This window comes from Triticum aestivum, chromosome 7D (assembly GCF_018294505.1).
Source record: "Triticum aestivum cultivar Chinese Spring chromosome 7D, IWGSC CS RefSeq v2.1, whole genome shotgun sequence".
Classification (NCBI taxonomy): domain Eukaryota; kingdom Viridiplantae; phylum Streptophyta; class Magnoliopsida; order Poales; family Poaceae; genus Triticum; species Triticum aestivum.
Window position 1 is genome coordinate 589,725,072 of NC_057814.1, and position 14,350 is coordinate 589,739,421.

A 14,350-nucleotide genomic window follows, 5' to 3' on the forward strand; every position below is an offset into this window, starting at 1 on the left:
GAGCTCCGAATTGAGCAAACTCAAGCTTGTTGGAAACAAGACGACGAGTAGCATCAAAACAAATGGAGGAGTGAAACCTCCAATAGAGAAGAATGGACATAACCTCCAACATCGAAAACATCATAGAAGATGCAAGTGAACTCCGTTTTCGATGAACTCGAGCTTGTCAACAAGATGACCAAAAGCTCCAAAACTCACAAAGAGAAGCAAACAAGAACCAAGAAAGATGATGCAAGGATGCAATGGTTTGAGCTCTCTATGAATGATACGATCAAGCTACTCATCGAGAGCCCCCCTTGATAGTACGGCAATCGATCCTATAACCCGGTCTCCCAACTACCATCATGAGACCGGTAAAATAGAAAACCTATCAAGGGCAAACCTTTGCCTTGCACATGGTCCACTTGAGCTAGATGATGACGATCTTGACTCCCTCAAGTTGGACCACCTTTCTTGGTTGCGTTGGCTCGATGAAGACTAGTTGATTGCTCCCCGATACTCCACTATGGGTGAGCCACTCTTCCGCACATCTTCACAAGTCCATTGTCACCACAATGGACGGCAGGCTTCAAGCATTTGATCTCTTCATGATGCTTCACTTGAACTTGCACACCGCAACCTAACCCCACAAAGAACTCTCACGAAGATCATGGGTTAGTACACAAAGCGTAATTGACAATGCTTACCATACCATGGGATCGCTTGATCCCTCTCGGTACATCTTCTACGCTTTGTGAGTTGATCAAGTTGATTCACTCTTGACTTAGTCTTGATCAACCTTGAATCTTTCCAACTCTCTTCATTTGGATGATGTCTTGAAGATATACATGAATGATCACACAATCTTCTTCTCCAAGACATGCTTGCAATAAGCTCAACACTCACATGACCAATCTTTGGATAATTCCTCGAATAGCACCTTGGTCGACACAAACTCTCCTTGAAACCAACACATGTACTCCAAGAAAAGCCTATGGACAAAACCTTCAAATATAGCTGAAGGCAACCATTAGTCCATAGAGATTGTCATCAATTACCAAAACCAAACATGGGGGCACCGCATGTTCTTTCACCTATCTTCTAAAGCTTGATTGACTTCTCCCTTATGGACAGAGTTGGCGTCCTCTGCATCAACACTCAGAGGAAGCAACAAGCGATCGCAGGGGAGGCAGGCGAGGGCGATGATCCAGATCCACCTAATGGCACGCTTAGGACAGGTATGCTTGCTGGAAGGGTCCAATGTGAACCTCTAAAGCATTCTGAAAGCAACTGTAAACATACATCCAAATAGGGCTCGAGGCATTCATCGATACCGAGGAGCAAGCTTGCTCATGACTTAAATTGGTGTCGAAGGCTGGACTTGCACCGGAAGGCATTTAGCACCAGAAGAAGACATGCGGGGCCAAACAATTGGATCAACCAAGCATTCAGTAAACAACCTTGATAAGAGATGAACATAGCTCACCTGTAACCCTGTTGTTTTGTTTATCGCAGGCTATTATGGGATGTTTTGGCTTGTTTTCTTGCTGCATTCGTATGATATATGTTGGTTTCCCCAATGAGATAATTGCTTTATAAAAGCAGGGCTGGAAAATTCTCACACCTCTACTCCTAAATATTCTCTCTCCTAAAGAGGGACTTGATAGTCTCACCTCACATCTCACCTTGATATATGCAATGTTAACTGACTGATGCTCAGGGTTGACTTTCAATTTTTGTTGGGGCTCTTTGTGTGACTTTCAGTCTATTTTTAAAGGAATGATCCCTAATTTTGTCGTGGGGGTCGTTTCCCTCTTCTTATTCTCGTGATATACCTTGGTAATGCGCGAGAGAAGGGGGGAAGCGACCATCACCGATGGTCGAAATATCAGAGAGGGAGTGCCCACCATATACACCACCATGTACGGTCGAAATATCAGTGTGGGAGAATCCTGACTGTTGTCGTGGGGGTCACTTCTCCTTCTTACCCGTGTGCTAGACCTTTTGGTAATGCACTTGGGAAAGAAGAGATGAGCGACCGTCATCGACTGGAAGTACCCACCGTATACACCACCAGAGATGAGAGCTTTTCAAGGGAGACTCGACAGACCGAAAGTCAACCCGTGCTGAATAGTGATATGTGTGTTGAGTTCCTGGTATTTGCCGCCGATTTTTAATCTTTAAATTATGAACACAGACAATGTCTAACAATGATAGGATCCCCGAGTGCGATGACTGCACCGACGACGGGGGTATGTGCGACATGCCTCACTTGGAAAACGGTAGATGCTTCTCCTCACGCTTAAGGAGGGCTTTGAATATTTTACGGTATGTAACGTCGGCAGCACATATTTCTTCTGAATTAAGCATGGTTTAAGATTTTTACTTTAACATGTAATTTTTGTTTTTTATAATTTGACTAGTGCATACCTTGCTATGCAAGACCTTATGTCCTAGCGAAATTCTCTTTCATAGAGATGTACAAGACGGACACGAAGAAAGCTCACCTTAAAACGAAACATGATTTCATTTTTGAGGATCATGAATGAAGTAGCTCATACACATCTTGTATGTTTAAATTGAAAGGGATTATGCAAGGCCTGCGGATTATAGGAGGATATGAATACAACCTTCGATATTGGCATTCCTCAAGATAAAGACATTTGGGGTGGATCTGGACATGATTCCAATTATACCTCCGTGTGAGTTTGCTAAACAAATTTGTGAAATAATCTATATTGCTTATCTAAAAATAGTTGTTATTCAACCCTACTAAACTTGTTATTTTTAATAATTGACAACTCATTTCCTTTTTTCCAAAGATACACGGATGATAATAGACGAGATCTTCTACAGTTATGGCTTAGAGCTAACTTGGGAGGAAAAGAATTCTCTTGTCTCCTTTGTTAATGATGTTCTGAAATTTAAGATCACTTATGGAGCTGGCCAAAATTATAGTGGATATGTGCCAGTAGTCCAGGAGTTGAGCGATGGTAACATTCGTGCAAATATCATGGTAAGAATTTTTACTATTGTGTTACTAGCCCATCTTTTTCCTACATTCTTTTGAAGTAAACCATATTGCTAACTATGTTACTATTATGTTCTTCAACAGAAACTTCTGAATGATTTCGTGCCTCCCCTAATGCATGTCAAAGGTGAGATGACAATTGTTAGCGTACATCCATGGACAGAGACTTTCGAATGTGCATACTCGACTTCTCAAACTGATGAAGGTCTCAAAATCAAAGGATAGAGAAAATTAGTGAATGAGCGCAACCCACAAATTGGAGACCGGTGGATCTCCATGCTTCATAATGGAGAAGGACGGGTTTTTTCTGTTTTATTCTATTTTACCTAAGAGAGAGGAGTAGGTCCTGCTAGTACTTGTCATGTGCTAGGATGATAACACTTATCTAGTAGTGGTTAACTTATGATGATCATAATGGTGAGATTGTTATATCACTACGATGATGATGAGTTTTTATATCATTGCTACTGTATAAAATATTGTAGAAGGGTGTATAAATACAGTATAAATATGAAGAAATGAAATATACAGTAATAGTAGTGGCGCTGAGTAACAACAAGTGTTACTGCTATTTAGCAGTAGCGCGGGTCCTGCCCCACGCTACTACTAACACTAGTAGTAGTAGCGTTGGCTCAGGCCCGCGCTACTATTAAATGTTAGCTGCAGCATGACAGCAGTAGCCCCCCCTTCCCCCGGCGCTACTACTAAGGTTTTCCCTAATAGTGTGACTAAATGCAGTGCCACACATATATGGTATTTTTTTATTATTGTGATATTTATCATTAGTATTATGGATGTTCAATTTATTCATCAATATTCATAATATAAATCCTATGGCCTTTTGTTCATAATATCAAACAACTATTGCTCTCTCATGAACAAACGCTTTGTAACTTCTATACAATGGGTTAGAGTGTACAAAACTCTCAATGAATTGTGACAATAAATATAGAGGTAATATGTAGATGAAAAGTATCATAACTTTTATAAAGTTCTCAACACATATTTTAACTACATTATTTGTTGGTCATTTAGGTCATTGTAGTTTCTTGCAAGGAGTCCCGTCAACATGCAATCGAGTCAATATCCTTATGATCAACATTTAACCACAATCTCGAAGAACTAGTGATCAACAATCTAATCATAATTCTCTAGAATTACACTTACTTGACCAAACTTCTCTACATCTTATAACTTGTGTGACATTCATATCTGAGCTTGACATTCTAGTCTTCTTTCTTTGTGCCTTTTACTTCTTATAGTTTTACTTCAATATTTGCCCTGCTCAGAGAAAAACATCCAACTTTAAGAGTAGCATGAGCCCCAAACTTCTCTAGGCATGTAAGTCTCATTACATCCTTTGATCTTGTTCTTTCTCTTTAAGTTCTAACCATCAACTCATGACTGGCGCTCTTCCGGATCTTACGCATTTCAGTCTTAAACATAGTTGAATGCTTCACTAGAACTTGCAAACAAAATACTTCTTTACATATCACATATCCTTTATTCTTTGTTTGTTTCTGAAAACAATTTTCCGTTCCAAAAATATCACATAACTATCCCAAACATTTTGAAGTTCGAGTTTCTCGGAGGCAAGCAGAGTGTAATGTAATTCTAGCCTTTTGGATTCAAGGATGTGAGTCTCGTCATCCATGACATCAGTAGGAGAGTATTGTAAGCATACAGTAGGGGAAAATCCTTCTTGGCACTTTAGAGGGCGATCCTCTCATTACGTTTACTAATTGTAAAGATTCAACCAGATAAATAATAGTTAATCAATTTCAACAGGAAAGCTAGAACATGAGCCATTATTCTACAACTATAATGCAAACTACGCATATACATTATTCATAATTAATTTGCACTATTGATTAAAATAAATTAAAACATAATTGTGCTCCCACTCAAACCAATATCTCTCATAATGATTTTAAGTGATTCAAGATCCTGATCTTATTCATAGCCATTGATGTGAACATCGCTGATGACGTGAACTTAAACCGGTAGGCAAACTTTTGCCGTTCATATCTCCATATGACTCTTGTTCATCATTCGATGCTTCGTGCTCTGAGCTCAGAGTGATTCTCCTGGAACCTCAAGACACCGAGTGTTTTTGCTTGTATGGTCTAACCTTTCAACACGATTTTTTTGCACTCATGTGGGCATGACGCACTCCGGATTGCTACGTGTTGTAGACGGTTGCAAGACTTGCAAAAACACTTGTAACTTGATATTTTCTGTGAGAGGTCAACCTAATAATTGATTGTTGCGCAATCAAATGGTGCAAACAACAAAAAGGATAAGCATCTCACGCAATTCATAATAGCATCGTATGGTATAGCCCTTGGCCCCGCGAATGTCTCCATGATCCTCCGAGGTCTTCATAACTTTTTCCAAATTCGTGAACATCTTTTAAAAATAGATGAATTTTTTTCAGATTTGTGAACTTTAAAAAAAACAATGTTTTTTTTTTCAAATTGCTTGAACTTCTTTTCAAATTTGGTGAACATTTCTCAAATTCAACCAATTTATTTTACGAATTTGATAAACTTTTTCAAATTCGATACAATTTGATCAAATCAATGAACTTTTTGCAACTTTGTGAACTTTTTTTCAAAATTGATCAACTCTTTTCACATTTGCAAACTTTTTATGATTAATGAACTTTTTTCAAATTCAATGAAATATTTTTAAGTCGAGGAATGTTTTCTAATATCTGATTTTTTTTCAAAATCCGCAAACAATTTTGAATTCATGAGTTTTTTTAGAACAAAATCATTTTTTATTATCTTTTTATATTTTTTTAAAAAGTCAATGATTGACCAATCAACTGGTCAAATGTGGACACGTCAACTGTTGACTGACCACGCCAATTCCCTTTTTAGGGGACTGAGCGAGCGAAGCGACTACATTTTTTTGAGTGGTGAGCGAAGCAACCACGTGAATACGCGAGCGAGCGATGGACTGTTGGGCCGGCCCACGAGAGCAGCGGCGTGGGCAACAGCTTCCCAAACTAGTGCCAGAAGCTCCAATTACGAGCATCTGTCGGGCTAGAAGAAAAAACACCTCAATTTTTGATAGATTTATACAATAATGGTCTTTAAAAATTGTTTGCAAATTCAAAAACTGTTCTCAACCTTAAAATCTTTGAGAAATCGAAAATTATATGTGACTTAAAAAAATGATCATGAATTTGACAAATCTTAGTGATTTAAAAAATGTTCATGTAAGTCAAAAAGTATTTGTTACATGAAAAATAAAAAATGTCCATGAATGCTCGTAAATGGTTTCTTTCATGTATTATTAAATATTTTCACTTTTACAAAATATCCATGAATTCAAAATGTTTTTTAATTTTTAAATATTTGTGATTTGATTTTTTCAAGAAAATCGAACTTGCAAACTGAAGAAATCTTTTGTGATTTTTCCATGAATTCATTTTTTTGTGAATTTGAAAATTTGTTCACAAATTCAACAAATGTTCAAGAATTCAAAAACTTTCCAGCTATTGTAAATATGTTGTTGATTCGTTAAATTGTTCAGGAGAATCAAAAACAATTATCATTTAAAAATTGTTCATGATTTTTATTTAATGCATTCGGAAAAAGATTGCGAATTTAATATTCTTCTAGAACCAAACAATTGTATTCTCAAAAGGGTCAAACCAGGCTATCCACCGGTCGTTCCTATGTGACGCGCGCTGTCTACTGGGCCGACTTATTCTAGGCAGCAATGCACAGTAGTAAAATATTGCACTATACCAACCCCGAAATAGTAGCTAGGCGATATACTCTAGCGATCTGGAAAAAATTATTTTAATAAAAGTGAACGCTTAATAACATCCGAACAATTTTTGAAAAATATGGACATTTGCTCGAAGTTTCAAATACTTTTGAGACCGCAACATTATAAAAGGATTCTCAAACATTTTTTATAATTTGTGAACACATCTTGAAAATGTTTTTTTAATTTTGATCATTTTTTAATTTAAGAACAAATTTTGCAAACAGAAACATTATATTAAATTCTGATCTTTTTGTAATTTTAAAAATATGAACATTTTTTAACTTCTGAATAAAATTTTAAAACAATAGCATTTTTTAAAATTGCAAGCAATCTTTGAAGACAACAAAAAGTCCTGTAATTTCCCAAACACTGTTTTGAACAGACAAATTTTGTTTGAAGTCCAAATTATTTTAGAAAAATTCCTAAACACTTAAATAAAGAAAAAGAAAATGAAGAAACTAGGTCAGAAACAGTAGAAGAAGAAAAGAAAGGAAATAGCCGGACCTGAACCGACTACACCCTTCTAGAAGGTTTCCCTAAGCTGGTATGCACTGCGGGCCGGCACAATATGGCATTGCTCGCTAAAAAAAATAACCGACACATTGCTGTGGGAATTTTTTGTAATATATTCAGTGAGAGTTGGTTGTATGAAACTTGAATATGTAGAGTAACAATATGAGAACTCAAACTGAAAAAAATGATTTGTCGTGTTTGGTTATTGTATAATATAAGTATCATAATAGTATGTAGATTCTCATGCATGTTTGCATGTTCAGGTGGCTTTTTATTATGAATGGTTGCATGATGTGGTGGGCCTTTCTCAATGCATGTTGAATGATGAGGTAACATACTTTTATGTTGAGGAAAAATAGGTTAGTGGGTGTTAACTATTTAGATATAGAAGATATGGCGCTGCTCACTGTTGGGGAGCGCAGTATTTCAATTTTTTTCCTACGATCACACAAGATCTATCTAGGAGATGCATCGCAACGAGACAGGAGAGTGTGTCCACGTACCCTCGTAGACCGAAAGCGGAAGCATTTAGTAACGCGGTTGATGTAGAACGTCTTCACGATCCAACCGATCCAAGTACCGAACGTACGACACCTCCGTGTTCAACACACGTTCAACACGATGACGTCCCTCGAGCTCTTGATCTAGTTGAGGACGAGGGAGAGTTTCGTCAGCGCGATGGCATGGCGACGGTGATGATGAAGTTACCTGCGCAGGGCTTCGCCTAACCACTACGACGATATGACCGAGGTGTTAAACTGTGGAGGGGGGCACCGCACACGGCTAAGAGATTGTCTTTGTGCTTTGGGGTGCCCCTGCCCACGTATATAAAGGAGGGGGGAGGAGGAGGCCGGCCAAGGGGGAGGCGCGCCAAGGCGAGGATTCCTACTAGGACTCCAAACCTAGTAGGATTCGCCCCCTCCCTTTCCTATTCCAAGAGGGGGAAGGAGGGAAGGAGAGGGAGAGGGGAAGGAAAGAGGGGGCCGCGCACCCTCCCCCTAGTCCAATTCGGACTGCCATGGGGAGGGGCGCGCGCCACCTTGTGGCCTTCCCTCTCCTACTCCCTTATGGCCCATCAAGGCCCATAACTTCCCCGGGGGGTTCCGGTAACTCTTCGGTTCCCCGATAAATATCCGAAACGTCCCGAAACCTTTCTGGTGTCTAAATACCTTCGTCCAAGATATCAATCTTTACCTCTCGACCATTTCGAGACTCCTCGTCATGTCCGTGATCTCAACCGGGACTCTGAACAAACTTCGGTCATCAAATCACATAACTCATAATACAAATCGTCATCGAACGTTAAGCGTGCGGATCCTACGGGTTCGAGAACTATGTAGACATGACCGAGACACATCTCCGGTCAATAAACAACAGCGGAACCTGGATACTCATATTGGCTCCTACGTATTCTATGAAGCTCTTTATCGGTCAAACCGCATAACAACATACGTCATTCCCTTTGTCATCGGTATGTTACTTGCCCGAGATTCGATCGTCGGTATCATCATACCTAGTTCAATCTCGTTACCGGCAAGTCTCGTTCCGTAATGCATCATCCCATAACTAAGTCATTAGTCACATTGGTTGCAAAGCTTATAGTGATGTGCATTACCGAGAGGGCCCAGAGATACCTCTCCGATACAAGGAGTGACAAATCCTAATCTGGATCTATGCCAACTCAACAAACACCTTCGGAGACAGCTATAGAGCATCTTTATAATCACCCAATTACGTTGTGACGTTTGATAGCACACAAAGTGTTCCTTCGGTATTCGGGAGTTGCATAATCTCATAGTCAGAGGAATATGTATAAGTCATGAAGAAAGCAATAGCAATAAAACTAAACGATCATTAGATGGGTCTTGTCCATCAGATCATTCTCTAATGATGTGATCCCGTTCATCAAATGACAACACATGTCTATGGTTAGGAAACTTAACCATCTTTGACCAATGAGCTAGTCAAGTAGAGGCATACTAGGGACACTCTGTCTGTCTATGTATTCACATATGTACTAAGTTTCCGGTTAATACAATTCTAGCATGAATAATAAACATTTATCATGATATAAGGAAATATAAATAACAACTTTATTATTGACTCTAGGGCATATTTCCTTTAGTCTCCCACTTGAACTAGAGTCAATAATCTAGATTACATAGTAATGATTCTAACATCCATGGAGTCTTGGTGCTGATCATGTTTTGCTCGTGGAAGAGACTTAGTCAACGGGTCTGCAACATTCAGATCCGTATGTATTTTGCAAATCTCTATGTCTCCCTCCTTGACTTGATCGCGGATGGAATTGAAGAATCTCTTGGTGTGTTTGGTTCTCTTGTGAAATCTGGATTCCTTCGCCAAGGCTATTGCCCCAGTATTGTCACAAAAGATTTTCATTGGACCTGATGCACTAGTATTACACCTAGATCAGATATGAACTCCTTCATCCAGACTCCTTCATTTGCTGCTTCTGAAGCAACTATGTACTCCGCTTCACACGTAGACCCCGCCACGACGCTCTATTTGGAACTGCACCAATTGACAGCTCCACCATTCAATATAAATATGTATCCGGTTTGTGACTTAGAGTCATCTGGATCAGTGTCAAAGCTTGCATCGACGTAATCATTTACAACGAGCTCTTTGTCACCTCCATAAATGAGAAACATATCCTTAGTCCTTTTCAGGTATTTCAGGATGTTCTTGACCGCTGTCTAGTGATCCACTCCTGGATTAGTTTGGTACCTCCCTGCTAAACTTATAGCAAGGCACACATCAGCTCTGGTACACAGCATTGCATACATGAAAGAACCTATGGCTGAGGCATGGGGAATGACTTTCATTTTCTGTCTATCTTCTGCAGTGGTCGGGCATTGAGTCTGACTCAACTTCACACCTTGTAACACAGACACGAACCCTTTCTTTGACTGATCCATTTTGAACTTCTTCAAAACTTTATCAAGGTATGTGCTTTGTGAAAGTCCAATTAAGTGCCTCGATCTATCTCTATAGATTTTGATGCCCAATATATAAGCAGCTTCACCGAGGTCTTTCATTGAAAAGTTCTTATTCAAGTATCCTTTTATGCTATCCAGAAATTCTGTATTATTTCCAATCAACAATATGTCATCCACATATAATATTAGAAATGCTACAGATCTACCACTCACTTTCTTGTAAATACAAGCTTCTCCAAAAGTCTATACAAAACAATATGCTTTGATCACACCATCAAAGCATATATTCCAACACTGAGAGGCTTGCACCAGTCCATAAATGGATCGCTGGAGCTTGCACACTTTGTTAGTACCTTTAGGATCGACAAAACCTTCTGGTTGCATCATATACAACTCTTCTTTAAGATATCCATTAAGGAATGCTGTTTTGATATGCCTCCAACGTATCTATAATTTTTGATTGTTCCATGCTATTATATTATCCATCTTGGATGTTTTATATGTATTTATATGCTATTTTTATATGATTTTTCGGACTAACCTATTAACCTAAAGCCCAGTACCAGTTTCTATTTTTCCTTGTTTTTGAGTTTTACAGAAAAGGAATACCAAACGGAGTCCAATTGATGTGCCAATTTTTGATGATTTTTTATGGACCAAAAGAAGCCTCCAGAGTAAAAGAGTTGGGCCAGAAGAGTCCCGAGCCATCCACGAGGGTGGAGGGCGCGCCCCCTATCTCGTGCACGACTCAGAGACCCCCCCTGATGCGAGACCGACGTAAAAATTCCTATAAATACAGAAACCCCCAGAAAATAACCTAGATCGGGGGTTCCAACGCCGCAAGCCACTGTAGCCACCAAAAACAATCAGGACCCTGTTCCGGCACCCTGCCGGAGGGGGAATCCCTCACCGGTGGCCATCTTCATCATCCCGGTGCTCTCCATGACGAGGAGGGAGTAGTTCACCCTCGGGGCTGAGGGTATGTACCAGTAGCTATGTGTTTGATCTCTCTCTCTCGTGTTGTTGATTTGGCACGATCTTGATGTATTGCGTGCTTTGCTATTATAGTTGGATCTTATGATGTTTCTCCCCTCTACTCCCTTGTAATGGATTGAGTTTTCCCTTTGAAGTTATCTTATCGGATTGAGTCTTGAAGGATTTGAGAACACTTGATGTATGTCTTGCATGTGCTTATCTGTGGTGACAATGGGATATTCACGTGATCTACTTGATGTATGTTTTGGTGATCAACTTGCGGGTTCAGTGACCTTGTGAACTTATGCATAGGGGTTGGCACACGTTTTTGTCTTGACTCTCCGATAGAAAATTTGGGGCACTCTTTGAAGTTCTTTGTGTTGGTTTGAATAGATGAATCTGAGATTGTGTGATGCATAATGTATAATCATACCCACGGATACTTGAGGTGTCATTGGAGTATCTAGGTGACATTATGGTTTTGGTTGATTTGTATCTAAAGGTGTTATTCTAGTGCGAACTCTAGGATATATCGAACGGAAAGAATAGCTTCGTGTTATTTTTACTACGGACTCTTGAATAGATCGACCAGAAAGGATAACTTTGAGGTGGTTTCGTACCCTACAATAATCTCTCCGTTTGTTCTCCGCTATTAGTGACTTTGGAGTGACTCTTTGTTGCATGTTGAGGGATAGTTATATGATCCAGTTATGTTATTATTGTTGAGAGAACTTGCACTAGTGAAAGTATGAACCCTAGGCCTTGTTTCAAAGCATTGCAATACCGTTTGTGCTCACTTTTATCATTAATTACCTTGCTTTTTTTATATTTTCAGATTACAAAAACCTATATCTACCACCCATAGTGCACTTGTATCACCATCTCTTTGCCGAACTAGTGCACCTATACAATTTACCATTGTATTGGGTGTGTTGGGGACACAAGAGACTCTTTGTTATTTGGTTGCAGGGTTGCTTGAGAGAGACCATCTTCATCCTAAGCCTCCCACGGATTGATAAACCTTAGGTCATCCACTTGAGGGAAATTTGCTACTGTCCTTCAAACCTCTGCACTTGGAGGCCCAACAACGTCTACAAGAAGAAGGTTGTGTAGTAGACATCAAGCTCTTTTCTGGCGCCGTTGCCGGGGAGGCGAGGAAAGCGGCACTAACACCCCGTCAACTAAGCTCTTTTCTGGCGCCGTTGCCGGGGAGGTTAGTGCTTGAAGGTATATCTTTAGATCTTGCAATTGAATCTTTTTGTTTCTTGTTTTATCACTAGTTTAGTTTATAAAAGAAAACTACAAAAAAATGGAATTGAGGGTGCCTCAAATACTTCATCTTTTTAATATCTTTCATGAAAATGATGGAAAGGAAAATTGTGCTCAAGTGCTAGAAGAAGAAATCTATAAAATGTTTGGCACTAAATCTTTGTATGATGAGCATCATTGCAATGTTGTTAGTATGAATTCCTTGAATATCCATGATGCTAATGATATGCAAGGCCACAAGCTTGGGGATGCTATGTTTGATGAAGATGATATTTTTAGTCCCCCAAGTTTGGATGAGCAAATTTATGTTGATGATAGCATGCCTCCTATTTATGATGATTATTGCGATGACATGTATGCTATAAAGAACAATGATAACCATAAAACTTGTCATCATGATTTTAATTTTCAATTGGATTAGGCCTCACGTGATAGTTATTTTGTTGAGTTTGCTCCCACTACTATTGATGAGAATAAGTTTGCTTACGTGGAGAGTAGCAAAATTTCTATGGTTGTAGTGTTGGAAATATGCCCTAGAGGCAATAATAAAATGGTTATTATTGTATTTCCTTGTTCATGATAATTGTTTGTTGTTCATGCTATAATTGTATTAACTGGAAACCGTAATACATGTGTGAATACATAGACCACAACATGTCCCTAGTAAGCCTCTAGTTGACTAGCTCGTTGATCAATAGATGGTTATGGTTTCCTGACCATGGACATTGGATGTCATTGATAACGGGATCACATCATTGGGAGAATGATGTGATGGACAAGACCCAATCCTAAGCATAGCACAAGATCATGTAGTTCGTTTGCTAGAGCTTTTCTAATGTCAAGTATCATTTCCTTAGACCATGAGATTGTGCAACTCCCGGATATCGTAGGAATTCTTTGGGTGTACCAAACGTCACAACGTAACTGGGTGGCTATAAAGGTGCACTACAGGTGTCTCCGAAAGTGTCTGTTGGGTTGGCACGAATCGAGACTGGGATTTGTCACTCCGTATGACGGAGAGGTATCTCTGGGCCCACTCGGTAATGCATCATCATAATGAGCTCAATGTGACTAAGGAGTTAGCCATGGGATCATGTGTTACGGTACGAGTAAAGTGACTTGCCGGTAATGAGATTGAACAAGGTATTGGGATACCGACGATCGAATCTCGGGCAAGTAACGTACCGATTGACAAAGGGAATTGTATACGGGATTGATTGAATCCTCGACATCGTGGTTCATCCGATGAGATCATTGTGGAACATGTGGGAGCCAACATGGGTATCCAGATCCCGCTGTTGGTTATTGACCGGAGAGTCGTCTCGGTCATGTCTGCATGTCTCCCGAACCCGTAGGGTCTACACACTTAAGGTTCGGTGACGCTAGAGTTGTAGAGATATTAGTATGCGGGTAACCGAAAGTTGTTCGGAGTCCCGGATGAGATCTCAGACGTCATGAGGAGTTCCGGAATGGTCCGGAGGTAAAGATTTATATATGGGAAGTCCTATTTTGGCCACCGGAAAATGTTCGGGATTTTTCGGTATTGTCCCGGGAAGGTTCTAGAAGGTTCCGAAGTGGGGCCCACCTGCATGGGGGGACCCACATGAACGTGGGTAGTGGGGGCAAGGCCCCACACCCCTGGTCAAGGCGCACCAAGATCCCACCTTAGAAGGAATAAGATAATATCCCGAAGGGATAAGATCAAGATCCCTAAAAAAGGGGGATAACAATCGGTGGGGAAGGGAAATGATGGGATTTCTTTCCCCCACCTTTGCCAACGCCCCAATGGACTTGGAGGGCAAGAAACCAGCCCCCCCACCCCTATATATAGTGGGGA